The sequence below is a fragment of the Grus americana genome, chromosome 11 (assembly GCF_028858705.1).
Source record: "Grus americana isolate bGruAme1 chromosome 11, bGruAme1.mat, whole genome shotgun sequence".
Classification (NCBI taxonomy): domain Eukaryota; kingdom Metazoa; phylum Chordata; class Aves; order Gruiformes; family Gruidae; genus Grus; species Grus americana.
In genome coordinates this window covers 20,189,833-20,201,126 of record NC_072862.1, presented here as the reverse complement: position 1 = coordinate 20,201,126, position 11,294 = coordinate 20,189,833, and the positions used below count along the sequence as shown (strand labels likewise).

At 34.4% G+C, this 11,294-nt stretch overlaps 1 protein-coding gene across 4 annotated transcripts in view; it reads left to right on the top strand.

The window, feature by feature from the left end:
• Window positions 1-11,294, top strand: part of CENPP (centromere protein P) — a 149,956-nt gene that overhangs the window by 81,185 nt on the left and 57,477 nt on the right. The window lies entirely within an intron of this gene.

Below are 11,294 nucleotides of genomic sequence, written 5' to 3'. Positions count from 1 at the left end.
GACTTGAATAAAACTATGAAATCTTAGCCAGTGGCAGAGTAAACCAGTAGCCTATAGTGATCAGCATGTTACCAAACCTTTCTAAGGTTATAAAATTAGGACTTTGTGGTGTAGTTATGTATAAATACTACCTCTTGCTTTCCATAGACAGCTATCTGGCTGGGGAAGATGGTTCAAGAATGTAAAATGTAGATCAGATTTTAGTAGTCAATATAGTTAATTTATTTCTCTTGTGAATGAGAAATTAAGCGTATCTTTTATTTAAAATAGAGACAATATTTGCAATGTTATATGTTAAGGATTGAAGTTGTGAGCTTAAAACAAAGCTTTTGAGAATTGGGATTGAGTTGTATTGTTTGTACTGACATGCAAATCACAATATTTAGAAACTGGGTTATTCTTTGTTTACCTTGAGTAGGCTGCCTGTTTATATATACCTCAGAAATGTATGACAAAATGAGTTTACCTAAGGCAAGAGTTTCAACGTAACAGTTTGTGTCTTTAAATTGACGATAATTTTTATCTATCCAATTCACGAACGTCTGACTTCATCTGTTTCTTTAATTTACTCCTTTCTCTGTTAAGAGTCTGGTCTTGCTGCAGAAAAGTAGCCTGGATTTTTTTTTTTTTTTAAATACACACGTAACATGGTGGTGTTTGCAAAATGATGGTTTCAGTCGCATATCAGTTATTTTGTCTACTGTTACTTTCTTTAGGAAGAAAAAGATACTATGCCAAAAATTAAAACTTTGGTGCTGTCATATCAAACAAGATAAGGCTTGTGTTACCTGCTACATTGTTTTTGCATGTGTTCCAGTTCCAGTAGCGTAGATGAATGATGAAAAAGATTTTCCCTATCACTTTTCCCAAGGAATAAAATTACAGTTTCAAAAGCAATCATATTCCCATGTAAAAATCTGAAGAATGATCTTAAACTTTTTTAAAATATCGAATTGCGTATATCTGCATTCTCTTGCCTGCATTTAGAAACCGAAGCTTCCTGGGCAAACACTCCCCTGTGTTTTGCATAGATTGGTTTGGATGCATTTACTTGAGCAAATTTGTATTAAATTGCTGTTTAAAAAACCTCCAACACTTTCTTGGCTCCTTAATAGAAGAGAGCAGGGCCTGAGGGTTGTCATATAAATGTACTAGTTTCTTCTTTTTCACTTCTCCTTCCAACAGTGAAGTGTTGAATCAGCAATTTCAGCTGAACCTTGTTTTGCAGCAGTTCTCCCTGTTCCTGATGTTTAGCCAACATCTCAAATCTGGATAAATACTTTTTTTAAAAAAAATATATTATTTTATCTTTTAGTTGATTCTGGGGATAGTAACACATTCCTGTGTATATAAAGTTTGTCATAGCCATGCTACATATTGCTGACACATGGAGTGGTAGTATCTGGAAAAAATGCCACAATCTTATAATAGATTACCTATATATTTTGTGAAATGTATAGTATCAGTATGGTAGAAATAAATACTGCTTATACTAACATGCTGTTCTTGTAATGAAATTGTTTAATATCTCAAGATATGGATTTAGTATTTTGATTGTGAGTATAATGGCATTCTAAAATAAAATATCCAGAAGTCACCTTTTCAAGTCTCTTGACTACCAGATTCTGAACTTGAGATGGTAACTGTTGATAGCAGTACTAAAAACTAAAATAGGCCAGTGGTTCTCGATTTAGGTTTTGAGCCTGTTCTTTTAAACAAATGAATCTTATTTCCAGTTTATTAAAAACTAGCTACTATTGCAGGATTCCTCTCCAGGATCACTGTTTCCAGTATACTTTTTGGACCCAAAGTCATTACATGAGCCAGCACAGTAGGGCAGCTGTGGAGTTCTGAATGAAACTTGCAGTGTGCAAAGGAAAGAATTGATGCTAGGTACTTGGGTCAATGTTCCCCTCACTTTTTAGGGTAAGACTACAGTGTACTTATGTAGAATGCACAGCCGTTCCAAGGTTGTAGCCACAGCCTTGTGAGGCAGGATCAAATGCCACTTTCTTGGCTGTGTTGAAAGCAATTGATTTGAGGTGAGGTGGCTGAAGATGCTATTAAAAGAAAAAACTGTGATATCTTACTGCTTCTACTGTTTCATTAATAGTGACATTTTGGTTTTAAATAGCCTGATTGAAAAATGTGTCTGTCACAAGTGCTTAATCTGTGATGTTGGGGTCTTAACGAAGAGAGATACTCTTCAATAGAAAGTAGTCTGAGGGTATTTTCCTTGCAAGCAAATGTATGATGTATATTTTCCTACAAAATATTACATGTTTAAATAACTAGAAGATTATATGAGGTCAAACTGTTCACTCAGACTTTTTCAGTGACTTCTATTTCCACCGATGAAAGAATTGTTTGAAAATTAGAATTCTCTCTTGTCTTAAAATACGTATGTAACTTTTATGAGTAGTGGAGATTAATATCTGAGGCAAAGGATAGGAGTATATCCAGCATGTAGTGGTTCAGAATTCTGTCTTCCACTATGGTGAAATATGCAAATGAAAAAAAAATTTGGATGATGTTTTACATTTAACATTATCGCTTCAGTGATGTAAATTGCTATCTTGATTTCTTTATTGAAAAATCACTGTATATGTATTACTTTATATGTCCAAGCAAGCAAGCATATGCTGCCATATGTGGCTAATGCTTACGTTGCAGTCTTTTTTTTAAGCTGATCTTGTATACATTTGTTATTGTAAGGCAAACTAAGTACTTTTTCATTTTCTAGCACTGTTTATAAATGTGGTTTACATAAAGTGATGAATCTAACATCAACTGCACAAATCTGTCTTGGAGACTGTCCATCACATTTTAATAACATGACATACTCCTTTCATGCTCACAACCAGTCCATGTGGAGTGCAGTTGCATATTTTGATTTTAGCTAAGTTTTGGCTCTTCCCAAGCCGAACCACGCCATTTAAGCTAGCTGAGTATAGAAAAACTATTATTCAGCTTCTGTAGTTCATCTTGATTCTTCAGTATTTATATGTATATCAAATAATCACTATTATTTATTATCATGTATGAATTAACTGTCACTCATTAATACATGCATATATTTTTGCATATTTTTGACAGCTCACTTAGAAATTGCAACAAAATATAGAGTTTCATTTTGCAGTCAAAGTCTATGGCATTTATTAGCAACATATTGAAGGGGAATTCATAGCTTGCTGTATCAGGTACAGAAAGAGCTATAAAGTCAAGTGTGCATGTACACACATCCATGTGATTGTCATGTTTTATGCATGCAAGAATGTGGTGATCTGGAATGACTGGAGAGGCAAAATAGTAACCTGAAGAGACAGATCTTATTTTTCACCCTTGTGGATAGTTTGTGTTGCCTTAGGAGAGTAAGTTAACTTTGTTCTACCTTAGGCTATATTTTAATACAAATTTCTGTGTGGGGGAATGCCAATTTAAGAAGTCCCCAGCTAGCTTATTCCTGCCTTGATGCTCATCTTCTTGGTCTTGTAACAAGGTTTGTGTACTTAACTGGATCAGGAAACTGCTCTGCCTTAAAAATAACCTGCTTGATGAATGAAGGTCTTGAAACAGTTTTGGTTTCTGCACATGTCAATTGTTAGTCTTGCTTTTGATGCTACTTACAAGTTTGGATAATGTTACATGGCATTTTTATGGAATATGGGTATTTATCTGCCTTACAGACATCGGAAACACTAGACGTTCTTTCATGGAAAATCAAACAGTAGTTAAAATGAAAAGCTCTGCAACCAGTGCCAAACTACTGAATCACTCTGATAATAAGTTCTAAAGGAAAATTTTCTGTTTCAGAATACAAGCTGGACTGAGCACAGCACTTCCTCATTGAGTATCAAGCATTTACTCTGCCAAAGGTTAACAATTAAAAAAAAATAAAACCTGATCACCTGCAAATGCTGGGTTTTTTCCATTTCCGCCGTTGTTTTAACAAACAGTATGAATAATATGCAAGTGTAAATGGATATGTTTTCTTATACATAACCTTTTTCTAGATTTATATTGTTCAGAACATAAAGGCAACATTAAAGTGGTAACTGTCATCAATTTCCATTGAGTTGGTAGTTTTAAGAAAAAAGAAACCTGGCCATCGAGTCCTTTGTATTCCAGAAAATATGAAATAAAGTTTTCAAAGTATGTTAGACTGCAAAGATTATTTAATTTAATTTGGTATTATGATTTTTCCTAACTTTATTTATCAACAGAAGTAATTTATATTACATTAGAAATGCAAAGATCCAAAAGAAGATGACTTTGACTCAGTTTGTGATACACTGTTGGAAAAAGCAGTAAATACCACATTTATAACATAGTGCTTGACTACAGTTTGCACTTCTATGTCTAATGAAGAAAGTGGGTCCATAAATGTTTGCATGTACTTTGAGCATATACTGTTTTGTAGATGGAAACAGTAACAGTATTTCTAGGAAGATCTCCAAACTACAGTTGTTTGCAAGTTTTAAAACACACAATTTGTTACTTCGGAGTAGTTGCCATGAAAGCTTTCAGAAACATTTCTAATAAAAAGAAGGATATTATTTCAGTAAAGAAGTGATTTCCCTACCATATTAATTAACCTAGCCTGTGTTCTCAGATGCATGTTTTGTTCCTGGGAATTTTATAGGAGGGTCTTATTTGTGTCTCATTGACACAATAGCAGTAACTCTGTCGTGCAAGGTTGGGTCTAACAGCAAGTACGTTGGGAAACTTCTGAAAAAGTCTGCTTTAATTGTAGTTAACTACTGCTGTTATGGTTTTAATATTATTTTCTCACAATTATGCTGTTATTAAATCATAAGTATTATGTAATCTATATTTTCTCCAAGTTGGCACTTTTAAAGACAACTAAATTCACTTTTATTACTTACATATTGTAGTGTTTTGCTGATTTTTAGCACAAACTCTTTTCCCATTTCACCTGTAGGGGAAAACCACAACTAAGCATAAGAAGAAAAGGAACAAATATAGGAATTAGATGTAAATTACGGAAAACCTGCAATATTTGTTGTACTGTAACATATCTAATAACTATGCTGCTAGGTCTATTTTATCATCAGTGAAAATATATTGAGGTTCTGCAGCTGTTCATACTAGTTGTGCTTACGTATTAAAAACCAAAACTTGTGTGTATAAAGTAACAAACACATTCTTGGCATTATTCCCTCTGTGGGTATGTGGTATTCAAAAAGTTGAATCTGCTACAGCCTCGAACAACGTGGTTACTTTGATTTCAGCAGTAAAGGCCTATGGCTGGTAGAATCTAGGCGTGAGCTCAGTCTCGCTTGCCATTGCACCACGCAGCGATGTGGTGTGGTAGATGTTAAAGCAGAGTTGATAAAAAATAAAAGAAATTGGAAGACAAAAACCTCCAACCTAAGCTAAAAGACCATGTAGAAACTAGCAGAGAAGTTAGAATTGTCTGACAGCTATCCTAACAGACTATTTTCAAAGGTATTTGTTTGGAAAACCAGGACTGTATTAGTTCAGATGCTTGGTTCCTGGATGGGTTTGCACTGCTTTGTATCATAGAAATTCACTAGATGATAGAAGTTACTTTTACCACTCAGTGGAAATACTTATGTAAATTGAAAGAAAACATATGTCATAATTGCATATTAACTTGCGGTATTGAAAATGAGATCTTTTTTGTAGAACAATTTGTAAAGCAGAGGCTATTCTTTTTTTCTTGAGTGCTTATATTCCACAAAGGGTAATTTCCATTTGGCTTGCCCACAGCAGTTCAAAGTAGCTTTGACTTTAGAAAGTAAGCTTGCTTACCAATGTATAACTTGTAGTTTGCTAGTTTAACAAAATAAATCTTTGGTAAGTTGTGAGCATATGATTCAAACTGCAACTATACTTTTGTTTCATGGTTTTTATAATTTCTACGTATTTTGCAATTAATGTAACAGATGCACGTCTCCTCACATAAAACCACGGGCTGTTCTTCGCTCAGAAGAAATGTGATTCAGCTAAAATGGAGAATTAATCACTGTTTGTTTCATTTAAGGTTTTACAGAGGCTATCAAATAACTTTCAAAATAAATACAGAATAAAGGTAATACAGATCTATTTGAACCCATATGTCATCAAGAAAGAAAGGGAATAATTATTTTGCTTTTTCCAATGCAAAAACTAGGTTAACACAGAAGTAATGAGTGGGTGGCAGGTTCAAACCAAATGGAAATACTTCATGAAACATTTAGAATTCAGCTGTGGAAATGTGCAGGAAAGTATAGTAGATTTTAATGTTTTATATAGACCCAAAAAGTAATTGGTCTAATTGAAAGAGGAAAGGTCTTGCTTCCTGATTTCTTTGTTATGAGAGCCAAACTGTGCTGGAAAAAAATGGAAAAAGAGTTCTCCCTGGAATACTGGTAGCAAACAGGTTTCACTGAAGAAGTTCAGAACTATATTGCATTAGAAGAAAGCAAGCCATATATATTCATGAAGAGTAGTCATTTAAAAGGGGATATGAACGATGAAATATTCATGAGGGCACTTGTTCCCTAACTATGAAGATTTTTAAGGAACAGAATGCATGAGGCCAGAGGAGAAAATGTAATGGCATAGACAACTTTAAGGATTTTGGAGATATTGCTGTGAAAAAAATGAAGTCAATTTTAATTCTTTTTCCTAATTTTAATCCTTTAAAAATACCATTACATAATTCACTTAGAAGATTCTTGTCTTGGTTGGTAGTGTTGTTGAGTATCTAATATTTCCACAGCTGTGTTCAGTATTACTCCTTTGAGAAAAATATCTGTCTTGTGGAAAAAATAAGTCAGCTTTTATATATTTTCCCTAGGAATTGCTATCATATGAAAAGTTCCCACAGAGGAATGTAGATTTATTTTGGTAATACTGCATGCAAAACCTACAGTTTTTTGTATATATACTCATAATGCTACACACTTCGAATGAAAATTCTTTTCTCTGAATTAACAGAACTGCTTCAAAGTACTTTGTAGAAAAGAGTACCTTATTAACTGGTCTTGATAACTCAGTTTATAAAAGCTATCTTAATGTAAGTAACAGCCTAAATTGGAAGCCATGAATTATGCAAATGTTTGCATTCAATAACTGTGGAGACATCTGTATCCTGTAGAAAGAATTAAACACAAAAGAAATGGAAAATCTACCAAACTACGGTAATTGTTTACTCAGTGGCTGTAGGAAATTCCTTACATAACAGACTATTAAAGAAGAAATTATAAGGTAAATTTTTTTAAGATTAACGTTTTAAATCATGCAACTGTTAATGCTTTAATTCTTAAATCCTTGGGGAAAAAAAACATTTAATGAATGGAATCAGGGTGGCTCAAGCAAACTGGGGAATTCACTGAACTCTTGAGTATTTATTCACTTGTAGAGACTACAGGGAATGTTTGAGTCCTTTATGGCTGGCAAACTCCTAGGACTGGTTTGAAGCACAAGGCAAGAACATCACTGGCTTTTATGGGAAAAGTGAATAGCTAAGCCTTTGTAACTTCCAACACGAGGTAACCTTTTGAGCCCAGCATAACAGTTATTTGACCTCATGATAAATAAGCAATGTTCAGGCATTTCCCCCAGCTGTCTTGCTCCCAATACCCAGCATAGTTTTGCATAATTTTATCCTCCCATAGAAAAGAAACTAATGTTTATAAAAGAAGCTGCAGTCTGGGGAGGAGAGAAGTTCTTTCTTTTTCTTGAGATTAATATGCCCTTCCAATTAGCTGTGATACACAACATTTCCCCAAGCTGAAAAAATTACAATTTCTGAATACAGAGCTTTGAATCAATGCCCCAAGTACACTTCATTACTCATAGAACTAGAACTCCCAGGTGAAAATGTGCAAAATAAGTAAATATGACTACTTCTAGTCACCAGGAGAGGGATTCCCAGGTATAGGCATCAATGAAAGACAGACCTGTATGAAATACAGACCAAACTTCTGGTTTTAGTCAGTGACTGCAATAGAATGATTCATGTAAGCTGCGTGGGCTCATATAATAGTACTCAGCTACTGGGCAATGACAATATGTAAAGTTGTTGTCAACTCTTTAGCCCACTTCACTGTTCAAATGAGATTTCCCTTTGTTTGTATCTTGTAGTGTCCTGGGAAACTCGATTTGTTGGTGGGAATTTTTAATAGACATGACTGCAGGGGCAAGGCAGTCGTGTATTGTTCCAAGAAACTTTGTAGCAACGACCAGATTATGTATTGGGAAACTTTATTAATTGTGTTCACAGGCTGATAAAGTCAGTAAGTACTTAATGGAAATGTGCAAAATTATGTTCAGCAGCAATTAGGCAGGGCTATGTGTAAAGTACATAAGAGCATAAGAACAGCTGCACTGGCTCAGAGCAGAGCCCATCCAGTCAAGTCCCCTGTCTTTGACAGTGACCAGAAATAGTTCCACAGAGAAATGGTATTGCTGTTTATGGTGTTCCTTTGCTTTTAGTTCCCTTGAAGCAAAATAAAGCTGTGTTTTTAAGACAGCTGTTTCATTTAGTTTTGAGATTCATCCTGAGGTAATTTGGCTTTTTTATGCCATTCCTTTTAAGACTGATCAAACATTATCCAGTTTAGATAAGGACGTTTAGTGTGTGAAAAAGTTGACGTTATAATGCTAACACATCTGTTGGTTTAGTTTTGTTTTACTAACTGGAGTATTTCAGTATCATAAAATTGATGCTAACTTATCCTGAATTGTTTTTTGGTATCATCAAAAATGTTTTGTGCAGTACTTGACAATGTAAGTTCTTTCAGGGACGCACAATGGTATATGAATGTTTTCCCAAATGTAATTCAATGATGTAGTAACCGTAGCAACTTGTTCATCTTGCATCATATATAATATAAGATGTTTATGGAAAGTTCTGTTTGATATTCTCTATTCACTTCTTAAACCAAAAAGGAAAAAACAGTGCTAAGTCTTTATGGGTCTATCCTGATGGAATTTTAACATGGAACAGGGTGTCTGTTACCAAGGAACATTACATGTGTAATGAGACTTTGTAACTGGGATATTGGGAACATTAAAGCAATGTATTTCCATTCATTTTCATCATAGCAGTTGTAACAAAATTGTTAAAATTATGCTTCCTAGCATTTGAGTATAGCTGCTTGATGCCTGAATCAGTATAAAACTTTTGAGTAATATGTTAATTTATTAGGAAAATAAAAAGCTAAATTCATTTTGATCATATGATCATTTCTTAATGTGGAAAAGGAGATCTGTTTAATGCATTTTAGAGTTTTTAAAGTGACGTCTTCACTACTTTTAGATGGAAAAAGTGTTCCAACATTTTTCCACAATATTTTGGGCCTTGCAACTGTACAGAAGTTGTTGACAACATTAAATCAGAGCTCTTATTTCACGTCCGCTGTTTTTTCCCCATTTAAAATGGTTTCCAGTGTGCCAAGAGAAGTAAAATTAAAGCCTTTCCCCTTGAAATAGAGAGTTTGGGATTTAATGACAACTAGCTATAATAGAAGGGTAATGTTACTAAATAAGCAATAGCAGCAGGGATCTCTCCCTTTTGTTCATTAGAAAACAGGAATGTAAATCTGCTGAATAAGTCAAACATATTATTATGAACTAGTCTGAATGGATGTTTATACCTTTTTCATTTTTCAAGAGGACAGTAAGACTGTTATGCAGGGTTTCCTCCAAATGAGTGTAGGTTACATGGTTGACTCCTGTTCCTGGTCCACTAAATCTTGTAATGCTTCCTCCTTGCAAAACCAGCTTTAAAAGTAAGTCTCTTTAAAAATATACACTCTTCCCAAAGTAGGCTTCACCTTTGTGGCTGGGACATTCTACAAGATGGTCCTAGTATGATTCTGATTCTGCTCCCCTTTCAGCAGTGATTTGACCTGAATTTTGGTCTTCCAAAAAGTGCTAGATAGCTTTAGCAAGGAGTGGTTGTATAAAAGTTGTGACACGTGTTGGTACTGCATGTTCATTGTTGCTTTCTGGATTTAAACAGGAGGAGTGACTCTTTGTTGGTTGTTTCAGGCTGTAAATCCAAAGAGAATACAGGCAGGTCCCTGTGGTTATATTTTCAAGTGCCTGCACTTCCAAATGAGTAGAGATTTTGAAGCTTACTTTAGGAAGGTGCAAACTTCCAGAGCACCAGATATTGTATTAGTCTATAAACATACAATCTGCAGACTTGTTTTCTGGAAACGGCTTCATAAAGAAAGTCATCAGGATTTTTGTGTAAAATTGTTCTGGTGGGATTTTTTCATATTTCTAATATTTTACTGTCTGTAATCTTGTGTTCTGTGAAAATGGTATACATAAGAATATAAACATAGTACTTAAATTACAAAATATTTTCTCATGAGAGTTTCAACTAGTTAACATTTATATTACTCTACAACAGAAATGATAAACTGTTTATTTTGCTGCCGTGATATAACTGTTTATAAAGTTGTGACTTGAGAGAGATGTTAAAAGTTCATTGATTTCTTTCAGTAAAACAGTGACCAAATTGTTGGTAGAGAAATGATTAAATCATGCTTCCCAATTCTGATTTTTTTTTCTTATTGGGAGTTTTGCAGTAAGTGCAAGAATGATGCATGTTTCAGAACTGAAATTCAGAAATGGTATCAACCACTCTCTATAGTGTTACATAAAAGAAAATTCATTGTGTGAAATTCACTTTGTTGTCCTGGGCCACTAGAAAGCTAGTGATCTCACCTCAAACTGCTCTTTGGGGCACAGTTGAGTGATTTGTAGCTTTGCCATGAGGGCATCTCTTTATTCTTTATTAAATTGAAATGGAAAATGGAAAAGGGTGTGTGCTGTGAGCTCTACATTTTTGGGGTCTTGGAGGTTCTAACAGCCTCAACACATGGGAATCAATAATAACAGTCTCTCACTTTGGGAGGCATTTGATGCCTTTATTCTTCTGAGGTTATTTTTTTAAAGAAAGATCTTTTATCTTATCTTAGAGGAAGCATTGTCTCTAATCATTGCTTTAAATTCAGAAAGCTACCCAAGCTTCCATGGTAGCAACCTTATTTTGCTGGACACCATTGCAGTTTTTATCTTACCAGAATTGTATGTTCCTGTGCTGAAAACAACAGTTGAGGCAGATCGTCAAAGTTATGTCATTGTTTAACCAGCAGAAAGATCCTACTCAATAAAAATGTCAGTGTCAATACCTTTTCTATTAATATGGTGATACTCACAAGATATCTTCTGTTATGAGATGTATTAATGTCATGCTTGACATGTTTGAATTTATAATGGGACCTACCTGAAGGATTTAGCAGATC